Source organism: Pteronotus mesoamericanus, unplaced genomic scaffold, assembly GCF_021234165.1.
Source record: "Pteronotus mesoamericanus isolate MK-2021 breed Mesoamerican mustached bat unplaced genomic scaffold, CSHL_Meso_final contig_202, whole genome shotgun sequence".
NCBI lineage: Eukaryota > Metazoa > Chordata > Mammalia > Chiroptera > Mormoopidae > Pteronotus > Pteronotus mesoamericanus.
Window position 1 is genome coordinate 2,113,670 of NW_026555086.1, and position 10,336 is coordinate 2,124,005.

Here is a 10,336-nt window from a genome sequence, read left to right on the forward strand (position 1 = left end):
AATCTATTGTTATATAACAAATAACCACAAAACTTCGTGGCTTCAAACAGCGAACATTCTCTCAGTGCCTGTGGGTCAGAACCCAGGGGTGGTCCTGCAGCCTCACCTGAGTGCGCACCCTGGGGGGGGGGGACCCATCTGCGCTCACTCACTGGGCTGTCAGCAGGCCCCAGCCCCTCACCAAGGGGCTCCTCCCAGAGCCGCCTCACCACGCGGCCACTGGCTCCTCCCAGGATGAGTGAGCTACGAGCCAGAAAGAGCGTGCACGATGGAAGCCACAGGCTTTCCCTAACTTGGTCTCTGAAAGGGCGTCCCATCACTTCTGCTGAATCCTAGTAGAAGCAAGTCACGAAGTCCAGCCCACTCAGGGACAGGGAATTAATTACGCAAGGGCACGAGTGACAAGCAGGAGGGATCACTGAGGGACATCTCAGAGCCTGCCTACCCCAGGGGCCATGCATGGAATTGTGACCAATCCACTAAGACCAAGCAGGAAGCCAGAAAGTCCCTGGGTCTCCCGACAGCGTGCTGCGTGGCTGCCGCGGTCACGGCCGCATCCCTGAGTCCCATATAATGCGAAAGGAGGGAAGGAGCTCGAAACAAGATACAGCTCCACACCCAGCAGGACAGCATTAAAAAGACGTAACATCAAACGGGGGGCGGGGGGCATATAAAATGGTGCAATCACTTTGGAAAAATGTCTAGGAAAAAACATTTACACATAGCCTATGACCTAGGTTCTCCAATCTTAGGTATTTATCCAAGAGAAATGAAAACACATGCCCACAAAAAGACTGTGCAAGAATATTTGTAACAGCTTTATTTGTAATAGGCCCATAATCTGGGAAAAACACACACAAACGTCTATCAAACAGATAAATAGATAAGCAAAATGTGGTATATTAATTTAATGGAATACTAAACAGCTTTTAAAAGAAACAAATTATTGATTCACATAACAAAATGGACGAATCTCAAAAACATGCTTAGTAAAGTCTTACACAGAAGAGCACATACTGTACAATTTCATTTAATTCAGTTCCAGGACAAAACTATGCTACAGTAGAAAAAGATCAGTGTTTGCCTCCAGGGGGGGGTGGGTTAAGGGTGAGGATAAAATGAAAGGGGTGTGAAGGAAATTTCTGTGCTGGTGTCTGTATCTCAGTAGGGGTTGTGTTATACAAGTGTTCGCATGTGTCAAAACACATTGAATAATACAGTTGAGATTTGGGCGTTTTATTGAATTTAAATTTTACCTGAACAGGAATCTTAAGCAGACATGCTGAAGTATTTACGGTAAAATGTACTAATGCCTGCACCTCAAAAAAAAAAAATTACTACATGGGTAGGTAAGTAAAGCAAGTACAGTAAAATGTCAACAGTACATACTAGGTGGTTGGCACAAGTGATCACTGTATTTGTCAAGTACTTTGCATGCTTGAAAATTGTCATGAGTTATAGAAAACAAAACCTACTTATTTAAGCCACTGTGCATTAGGTTTTTCATTATTTGCTGTCAAACATATCCCGTACTTGCAATGATAACAAAGCAAGGATTTCCTATGAAGTGGATGAAACTGGCTCTAGCATTTATTCATTCATACATTTACTAGGTACCTACCATGTGCTAGATCTTGTACCCTTGATGGGGGTATGAGCTTGTGAGCAAAACAACAAAGTCCTGTTGTTGCGAATCTTACGCTCTAGCAGAGGACAGAGACAAACACATACTATCAGACAAATAAATGTATTACTACTGTGATCACAATTTTGAAGGAACAACACTGAAGCTCTAAGGTCACAGTCAAAGGGACCTGACCTATGGTGGCGTTGGGACAATCAGGGAAGACTTCCTTCAGGAAAAGTGCATGATGGGCAGTCAATACGGTGAAGAGGAATAGCGAATATTCCTCTTCAGAGAAAGCACATCATGGACAAATTAACCAAGGTCAAAGGAAACTAGAGGAGGAGAGTGTGGCTGAAGCGCCGAAACATAAAGACTCCAACATACTGAGGACAGGAGCTTGGAGAGCCCGTTTTTCACTGACTTTTTTTTTTTTTTTCTCTCCTCACCCAAGGACATTTTTTCAGTGCGTTTGGAGAGAAAGGCAGAGAAACACTGAGGCGAGAGAGAAGCCCTGATCAGTCGCCTCCAGGATGTGCCCACATCGGGGACTGGACCCGCAACTTAGGCATCTGCTCTGACCAGGATTCGAACCCACAAACTTTTGGTTATGGGATGATGCTCCAACAACTGAGCCACACGCACCAGGGCTCGCCGGATTTGATGCGATTCCTCACTGCGCAGGGTCTCTCCTGTGTGCCGCTACAGTGGCTGTAGCTGCCCCGGTTTCACAATAAGCAATTAGGCCAGGCGGGAGCTTCCTAAGTAACAGGTATTGTGTACTTGATAAACCAAAATGACTATTCAAAACCACTTTTTAAAAAATAATTTAATTACGTTTATTGGGCTGATACTGGTTAACAAGATTATATAGGTTTCAAGTGTAGATTTCTATGACACATGATCTGTATATGGCACTGTGCGTCCACTTATTCCTTTTTATAATTAGGACCCAAGCTATCTCAGGGAGCTGAGCAGAGTTTTGGGGGGGTGAGCTGTAGCAGCCTCCGCCTCCTGTCCCTTATTTTGATAATCAAACCAAGGTTCCTATCAAGGAGACTTTTACAGCTGTCCTGTCTTTCCTGGGAAAAGGAGGAGAGGCGTGCAGCATGTCCTCGCCCAGTTCCGTCACCGCCCGCACGCCGGGCTGTGACGTCTGCGGCCGACCGCCGTCGCTGGAAGTGCAGGTCCTCATGTCCTGGCCCACGCCGCGGTTTTAGAGCGGTCTGGATACATGGTTTCAGCTTCTTGACAATGCTACTGATAGCTTTAGAGCAGTAAAAGCGGTTTGGGTTAAAAAGCAATAATGAAATAGCTTTTTTGCACACCGCCAACAGGGAGCATCAGATCCTCTTTTGGCTGAATGATGGCTGAACATGTTTGGGAACTTCATCAACATCCAACCCTTGTCCAGGTCACTTTCCATTTCATTTTTTGTCACAGCTTATGATGCTCTCACAAGGCCTCTGCTCTGTCCAATCTTAAGGGACGGGCATATCTCCAACCATGCGCTTTGTGATCACCCATCAACCGGTGTCACCCACCTGTCCAACTGTTTCACCTTCCCTATGGCAGCCAGGTGTCGAGAAACCGTCGTAGCAGAAACTCCTAAGTCTGCCGCCAGGCCTCGGATCGCTGCTTTGGGGTTAGCCTCTACCCTGGCTCTCAACTGATCTTCATTTAACACAGACCTGGGTCTCCCTCGAGGCTCGTTTTTCAGACTCAGGTCCCCAGAACGAAATTTTTCAAACCACCACCGGATAGTCCTTTCACTGACAGAGCCTTCTCCAAAGACAGAAATGATGTTTCTACTTGCCATGGCTGCACTATGTCCTAGTTTAAATTCATACAAAAAAAGTATTCGCAAATCTTTCAAAGATATGGTACTGTTCACTTCTGTGGAGAAAACAAACAATAAACACTCAATCACCAAAGAAAACTGGAGAGCGTACTATCGTTATGAACAGTAAGCAGCGCAGCCGGACACAGGCCTGACGGCGGCTTTACCATCGCGGCTGGGTTTCACGGGGCCCGCGCTGCAGTCACTGTGCTCGGCTGCCATCAGCTTCTATCAGGCGGATGTTACTTTCAAGTCTTTTGGTTTTCCAATAGGAATACAATTGCCAGTAATTTTATAAGCATCTACCACAGAAGACATGCTTTTGAACTCAAAAGTGAGCTGCGCTTTGAACTCCTGGAACTCAATGCCTACCAATTTTTCTGTACTATCAAATTAAGATCTCAGATCAATATGGGGCTTTGAAGAGAATTCTCTCATAACGGGCTGATAAACACCTGTTTCTTATGTTTTCTGAAAGAGTTTTTTGAGGTCCTCTTCCCTGTCTCCTATGACCTGAATGACTGCTAATTCACGGCCTCTTTGTCGTCTTTCACCTCCCTACTCCTCCGTTCTCGGCTTCGCACTTAATGTTGGTGTAGATGAATAGAAACAATATATTTTAGGGATGTGAGAGAGCTGTTTGCCTAGGTTTGCAACCCTTGCCGCCCGCCCTTGCAGTCATGTATTCTAAACAGCACTAGAGTCCACTGTCCAGCGTGTTGTTTAAAGTACAACCATAACACGTGTTTCCTAAACCCACCGAAGGTTTTTAAAAAAAGGCTGTGGAGAGATTCAGCAGAATTAAGTTCTGAACAATGTTTGGGTGAATCGTGAGCAGTAGGGGGAAGGTTTCCTTTTCCGCAGCTTTAATCCCAGTCCCTTCACATCAACTTTCCTGCCTGTTTCCTCCCATCTGCTCCCAAGATGGTGAAGGACCCTTGCTTAAATTCTAAACCAGGCTGTTTCAAGTAAGTCCATAATTAATCTTTTATTACAAGAGCAGAACAAATCTGACTTCAACCATAATATATTGTTACCAAAACCCAAAAATATATATATATTACAACTATAAAATAAATATTAGGAAAGTGAGCAGCTCTTTTTTAGTCCCCAGTATACTGAAAGCAATTTACCCTGTTGTTCCCAAATGGAATAGAAATTGGGGGAAAAGGGTCCCATAGACTTATTAATTTATGCAAGAAGTCACCTCTTCCACTTCAAGCAAACATGCTAATTAAGATACAACCAAAAAACAAAAGTCTTTTTAATACAGAGTGAAATCCCAAAGAAAAAGAATTTCCCAAATGCATAAAGGTGGGATGGAGCTCAAAGCCACTGTGGTGAAGGGACACAGGACTAGAATTCTTATCTCAAAACTACATACAGCGCTGGCCGGGCAGCTCAGGCGTTTAGAGTATTGTCCCCATATGCCCAGGCTGCAGGATCCGGTCAGGGCACATAAAAGAATCAATCCATGAATTCGTTAAGTGGGTGGAACAACAAATTGGTGTCTCTTTCTCTCTCCCCGCCCCCTCTCATCCTTCCTCTCTTTCTCTAAAATCAATAATAAAAAAAATACTTGGTCATATTTGTCACTCTATTTAACCATTTGAGGAAATGGCCAATTGTTTGCAAAGCGGCTGCACAATTTTACACTCCTATCAGAGGTGTCTGAGAGTTTTAATTTTCTACTTCCTCATCGTTTGTTATTTTCTTTTTTATTACTGCCACCTTGGTGGGTGTGAAGTAGTAACTCATGATTTTAATTTGCATTTCCCTAATGATTAATGTTGAACATCTTTTCATGTACTTGTTGGCCATTCGTATATCTTCTTTGGCCAAATTCTATTAAATCCTTTGCCCACTGTTTTAATTGTGTTATTTCTCTTCTCATTACAGAAGTGTAAGAGCTCTTTATATATTCTGGATGTAAGTCCATTATCAAATATGTGATTTGCAAATAGTTTCTCCCAATCTGTGAGTTGTCTTTTTACTTTCTAGATATCATTTGCAGCAAAACGAGTTTTAATTCTGATAGTCAAATTTATTTTTTCTTTTGTCACTTACGCTTTAGGTGTCATCCTTAAAACAACACCGCCTAACCCAAAGTCACGAAGACTCTGCTGTGCTTTCCTCTAACAGTTTTACAATCTTACTAGCTCTTACATTTAGGTTTATAATCTATTTTGAATTAATTTTTGTGTACAATATGAGACAGGGGCCCAATACGATTCTTTCACATGTGAATATCTAGAATGGGGTCTCAATACCATCTGTGGAAAAGACTATTTCCTTCCCAGTTCATTTCCTTGTGACCTTCATTGACAGTCAATTGACAATTTTCCTGTCTATTTTTCCATGTTTGTTTCTCCATAAGAATTTTAAAATCAGTTTTTCTAACTAAATAACTTATTAGGAATATACTTACTGAATAAACCTAGATTTGTCAACTTTAAAGGTAAAGCTACAAACTCTAACAAATTTCAAACAAAATTAAAATCAGCAATTTCCTAGATAGTCTAAATCAGTGAACAAAATAACTAGTACTTTAAAACATTATGTCAATACTAAAACTAAGGTTCCTTTTCTTCAAGTTAGAGTTTTCAAATTAAAATTTCTCGTTTATATTTATTGCAAAAGTTATCAAAGTTGAATAAAAAATAAACAATGTTGTAAGTTGACTTATTTTATCTAATAAAAGCCAAAGATGTGCTTTATAATAGATTTTAATGTTATAACTTCACCAGCAAAAAAAAAAAAACTCACAAAAATTAATCTTTAACCTATATAATACAAATCATAAAAGGAGGAAAAGTGGTAAACTTGCAATTACCTTTAAAAGGTGATGATTTCTCTGAATTTTTTATTTGTACATACTTTCTATTAATAAATAAATAACCACAAGAACAAGATTTACATGCAACAGGAACCTGGAGGGGGGAAAAAAGAGAAAAAAATACATTACATTTTACTCTTTCATTAAACTTCTCGCCCTGGCCAGCATGGCTCGGTTGGCCCAGCAGCGCTCCACAGGGCGAAAGGCTGCTGGCTGGAGCCCGGTCAGCGACGGGCGGTCAGCCATGGGCCGGGACTACAGGTCGGGTGCGGGGCGGGGCGTGGGCCAGAGGCAACCAATTGGTGTTCCCCTCCCCTCTTTCTCCCTCCCTTCCTCTCTCTCTAAAAGTAAAGAAATAAAATCTTAAAAAATAAAGTATACATTTCAACAGACGTTTCCAAGGAAGAAAGGAACAAGACTCACACACACACACATCACTGATTATAAAAAAAGTGAAAAGGAGACTTAGAGTATGAACGAGAGAGGGGAAGAGGACCAGACACTAACAGGCTAAGAGGAAAAATAAAAAGAAACATCATTGTGAGACAACAGGAAAATACATTTATGTGTATATATACACATCTCTCTGTCCCTCGTTCCTGGCACAGAGCTCCTAAAAGTCTTGTAATTTCATAAATGCTAAGAGCACTAGAAGGAAGCATCTTATGTCTAATGTTTGGTCTCTGATCTCAATTCCTGACACGAAGTTCCTATACCTTGGCATTTCCTGAGGGATAGCAATGTCTTTCACCCTTCATGGTAAAACACTGAACAAAGGAGAAACAGAAGGGTATTTCCTCAACACGATAAAATGCACTTGTGAAAAAGCCACAAATACTATCGTACTCAACAGGGAAGACTGAAAGCTTTCTTCCCAAGACGAAGAACAAGACAGGCCTATCTGCTTCTGCTGTTTTTATTCAACATTGCAATGGAAAGCCAGAGAAATTAGACAAGAAAAGAAATTAAAGGCATCCAAATCGAAAAGCAAATCTATCTCTATTCGTAGACCACATGACCTTATACATAAAAAATTCTAAACACATACAATATATGAAAGCTAATGAAAAAATTCAGCAACGTTGCAGAAGACCAAAAAATAAAAATCAGTCTTATTTGTATAGAGTAACAATAAACAATCCAAAAAGAAGTAATTAAGAAAATAATTCTAGCCCTGGCTGGTGCGGCTCAGTGGACTGAGCGCCGGCCTGTGAACTGCAGGGTCGCTGGTTCGATTCCCAGTTGGGGCACCGGCCTGGGTTGCAGGCTGGGTCCCCAGTACGGGGCGCGCGAGAGGCAACCACACGTGGATGTATCTCTCACGCTCTCTCTCCCTCCCTTCCCCTCTCTCTAAAAATAATAAAACCTTTAAAAAAAGAACGAACATTCTGGCGCGGTGACCGACGCTGGGTGCGGGCTTCCCCCGGCGCGGTATGCCCCGCACGTCCAGCCCGGCCGGGTATCTTTGCCCGCAGCGGCCGTCCGCCGGCCCGCAGAAGCCGGGCAGGTGCCGCGAGCGCCCTCGGGACCGCCGCTCTGAAGTTGTTCCGCCCCAGGCGGTGTTTCTCGTCCCCTCGGAGCCCCAGTCGAGAAGAGCGTCCTGCCGAACCCGACACCAGGGGCCGTAGACACCGACGGCCCCCGGAGGACTCCGGTTCAGAGAGCAGGCGTTAATTCGGGACACCACGCCCAGGTGGGAACGCAAGTTCACCTTTCAGAAGGCGAGAGCGGTGCACTCCATTTAGACCAGGCGCCTAGAAGGACAGGGCTTTACGGGAACTTGGCATTCACATTATCCCACCAAAAATTCAGACCACGACAATCACCTGGGCATGACAATTGCTAAAAATCATGGTAAGATCACCGGTTTATTTAAATTTAAGAGAAAAACACCACTACACTACGGCCCCTTTTGTCACCTGCGGGCACGGCGGGGACAGTTCGCGGTCTCCCGCACACGGACGACGGGAACAAAGCCGCCCTGCCGGGCCCGACGGGGCTTTCGCAGCCAGGACGTCGCTCCCGCCGGGCACACGCGCGACCCCGCGGGGCCGAGGGGCTCAAGGGCGCAGACCCCGCCGCCGTCCCCCGAGCCGCCGGGCCACTCGGGGACGAGTCCACGCCCCCTTCTGCGCCGCCCGCCGCAGGACCCACACTCACCACCTCCCCGCCGCCAGGTGCGCACCCGCCCGGCTCCGCCCCGTCACCGCCGCCCTCCAGCCACCTCGGCTCGGCCTGCGGTCCGGCTCCGCCACGGCCTCCAGCCCAAGGGCCGGCGCACCCTCCGCCGACCCGCAGCCCACCTGTTGGTCGCATTCGGGGCACGATTTGGTGGCCATCTTCACTTTCTTGGCTCGACTTGCAGACATGCTCCCCTACCGCGACGGCCGCGAACTCGGCGGCGGCGGCTCGGGCTCCTCCCCCGGCACCTCTGGGGGCCGGGCCTCCGCCAACCGGTCCCGCTGCCCAGACTGAGGAGCTACCGGGTGCGCGCGCGTGCGCGAGGCCGCGCCGAGCCTGCGTTAAGGGGGCGGGGCGCGGCGTGGCGTGCGCCGGCTCCGTGGGTCGTCAGACTGCGCTCCCTCCCGCCCCACGCCGGCCCTCGAGCGCGTCCGGATTCTCACGTGAGCTGCTGGCCCGACCCTCTGGCGAGACAATGGCCCCGCCTTCTCTCGGTTTGGAGGCCTACGTGGGGGCGTGGCTCAGGCGGGCAGTGACGGGCGTCGGGATCGACCTATGAGAACACAGAATGCAGATCAATGCTGGGCACGCCTCCCCCGAGAGGAAGGAGAACGCGAGCGAGAGGGAGTGGAAGGTAGAGCGCCCAGCACTGGTGTTGGCGTTCCCTTAACGTCAGTAACTGTTGGCAAGTCTAATCATTGAGCAGACGTAGTAGACACCTAACTAACGTCATGTACCCAGAGTCGGGGATTGAAAATTCTTTCTTTTATGTAATAAATAATTGCCTAAGGCCCACTGTCAGGCAAATTTGAAATGCAGCAGCGTCTGCCCTTCACAAAACGCCGTTTAGCCTTTTAGACCAGCGCTACTTACTGTCCGCAGTGAATGACTGTTTTTTAACCCATCAGTCACTGATCTTACTAAATTAAGATAAAAATAAATTACTCGTAAAAGTGAAGTGAAAAAAATATATACAAATGCAAGTTCATTTTTTTTAACACCGTCACTCGTTTTTTTAAATATAGAATTCGACCGACATCAAATTACATTTCAATAAACAATAGGAACAAACGTCAGAAAGAAAATAATTTAAGAAACTGTACACTTGGCTCAGAAAATTTGCTAATCAGCATTTATGACAATGACTATTACACTGGTAACTTGTTCTATTGTAACTAAAACACAGTTAAGAGTAACATTTCTATTCTGCATATTAAATGCCTGTGAGCATACTTTGAATGGATACAATGTATATAAATATCTAAAGCTTTCGATGTGGTAAATGAGATTGTTCCTTCATTGGTCATGTATCTAAACTAGGTTGGATTGATAAAGGCATTACTTGTAGAGGAAAATGTATGTCTAAACTATTACTAAGTTCTCACTGTCAATAAAAGAACATCCAAACCTATAGAAACATTTTAGAAGAGTTTATCAGAGCCAAGATTTTGAGGACACGCCCAGAAGTAATATCGCAACTGACTGAGAAAATGCTCCAGAAAAATTACAGGTTTGCATTTTTAATCAAAAAAGAAAATGTAAGGAAGGTGCATGACATTCATTGGTGGTATATTAAGGAGGCAGTTTCAGAAAGGCAAGCAGGGAAATCTCTAGCACTGGATCGAAAGGAAAACGGTGAAACATACGTCTTTGACATTGGCGGTGCAGGATAGTTAGTAATTCACACTCACAGCGCATAGCGACGGTATGAGGGTAACAAGATGCAATGAGGGGTTCCGTGGTCTCCTGCTCTGGTGGTCTTGTGCCCTGGCGCCTGTGCTTGTGCCTTCGAGGGGTCTGGAAAAGAAACCTACTCTGACACTGAGAAGGTGTCACAAGAACACTGCACAGGGCT

The 10,336-nt window shown here is 45.3% G+C and overlaps 1 long non-coding RNA gene across 1 annotated transcript; it reads right to left on the reverse strand.

Moving 5' to 3' along the window:
- Positions 1-834: 834 nt before the first annotated feature.
- On the reverse strand, positions 835-8,794 carry LOC129068189 (uncharacterized). The gene is made up of 3 exons (XR_008528909.1): positions 8,604-8,794; positions 6,298-6,394; positions 835-3,520 (listed from the first exon to the last, which is right to left on the reverse strand). It is a non-coding gene; the product is annotated as an uncharacterized LOC129068189 (long non-coding RNA).
- Between the last annotated feature and the right edge of the window lie 1,542 nt (positions 8,795-10,336).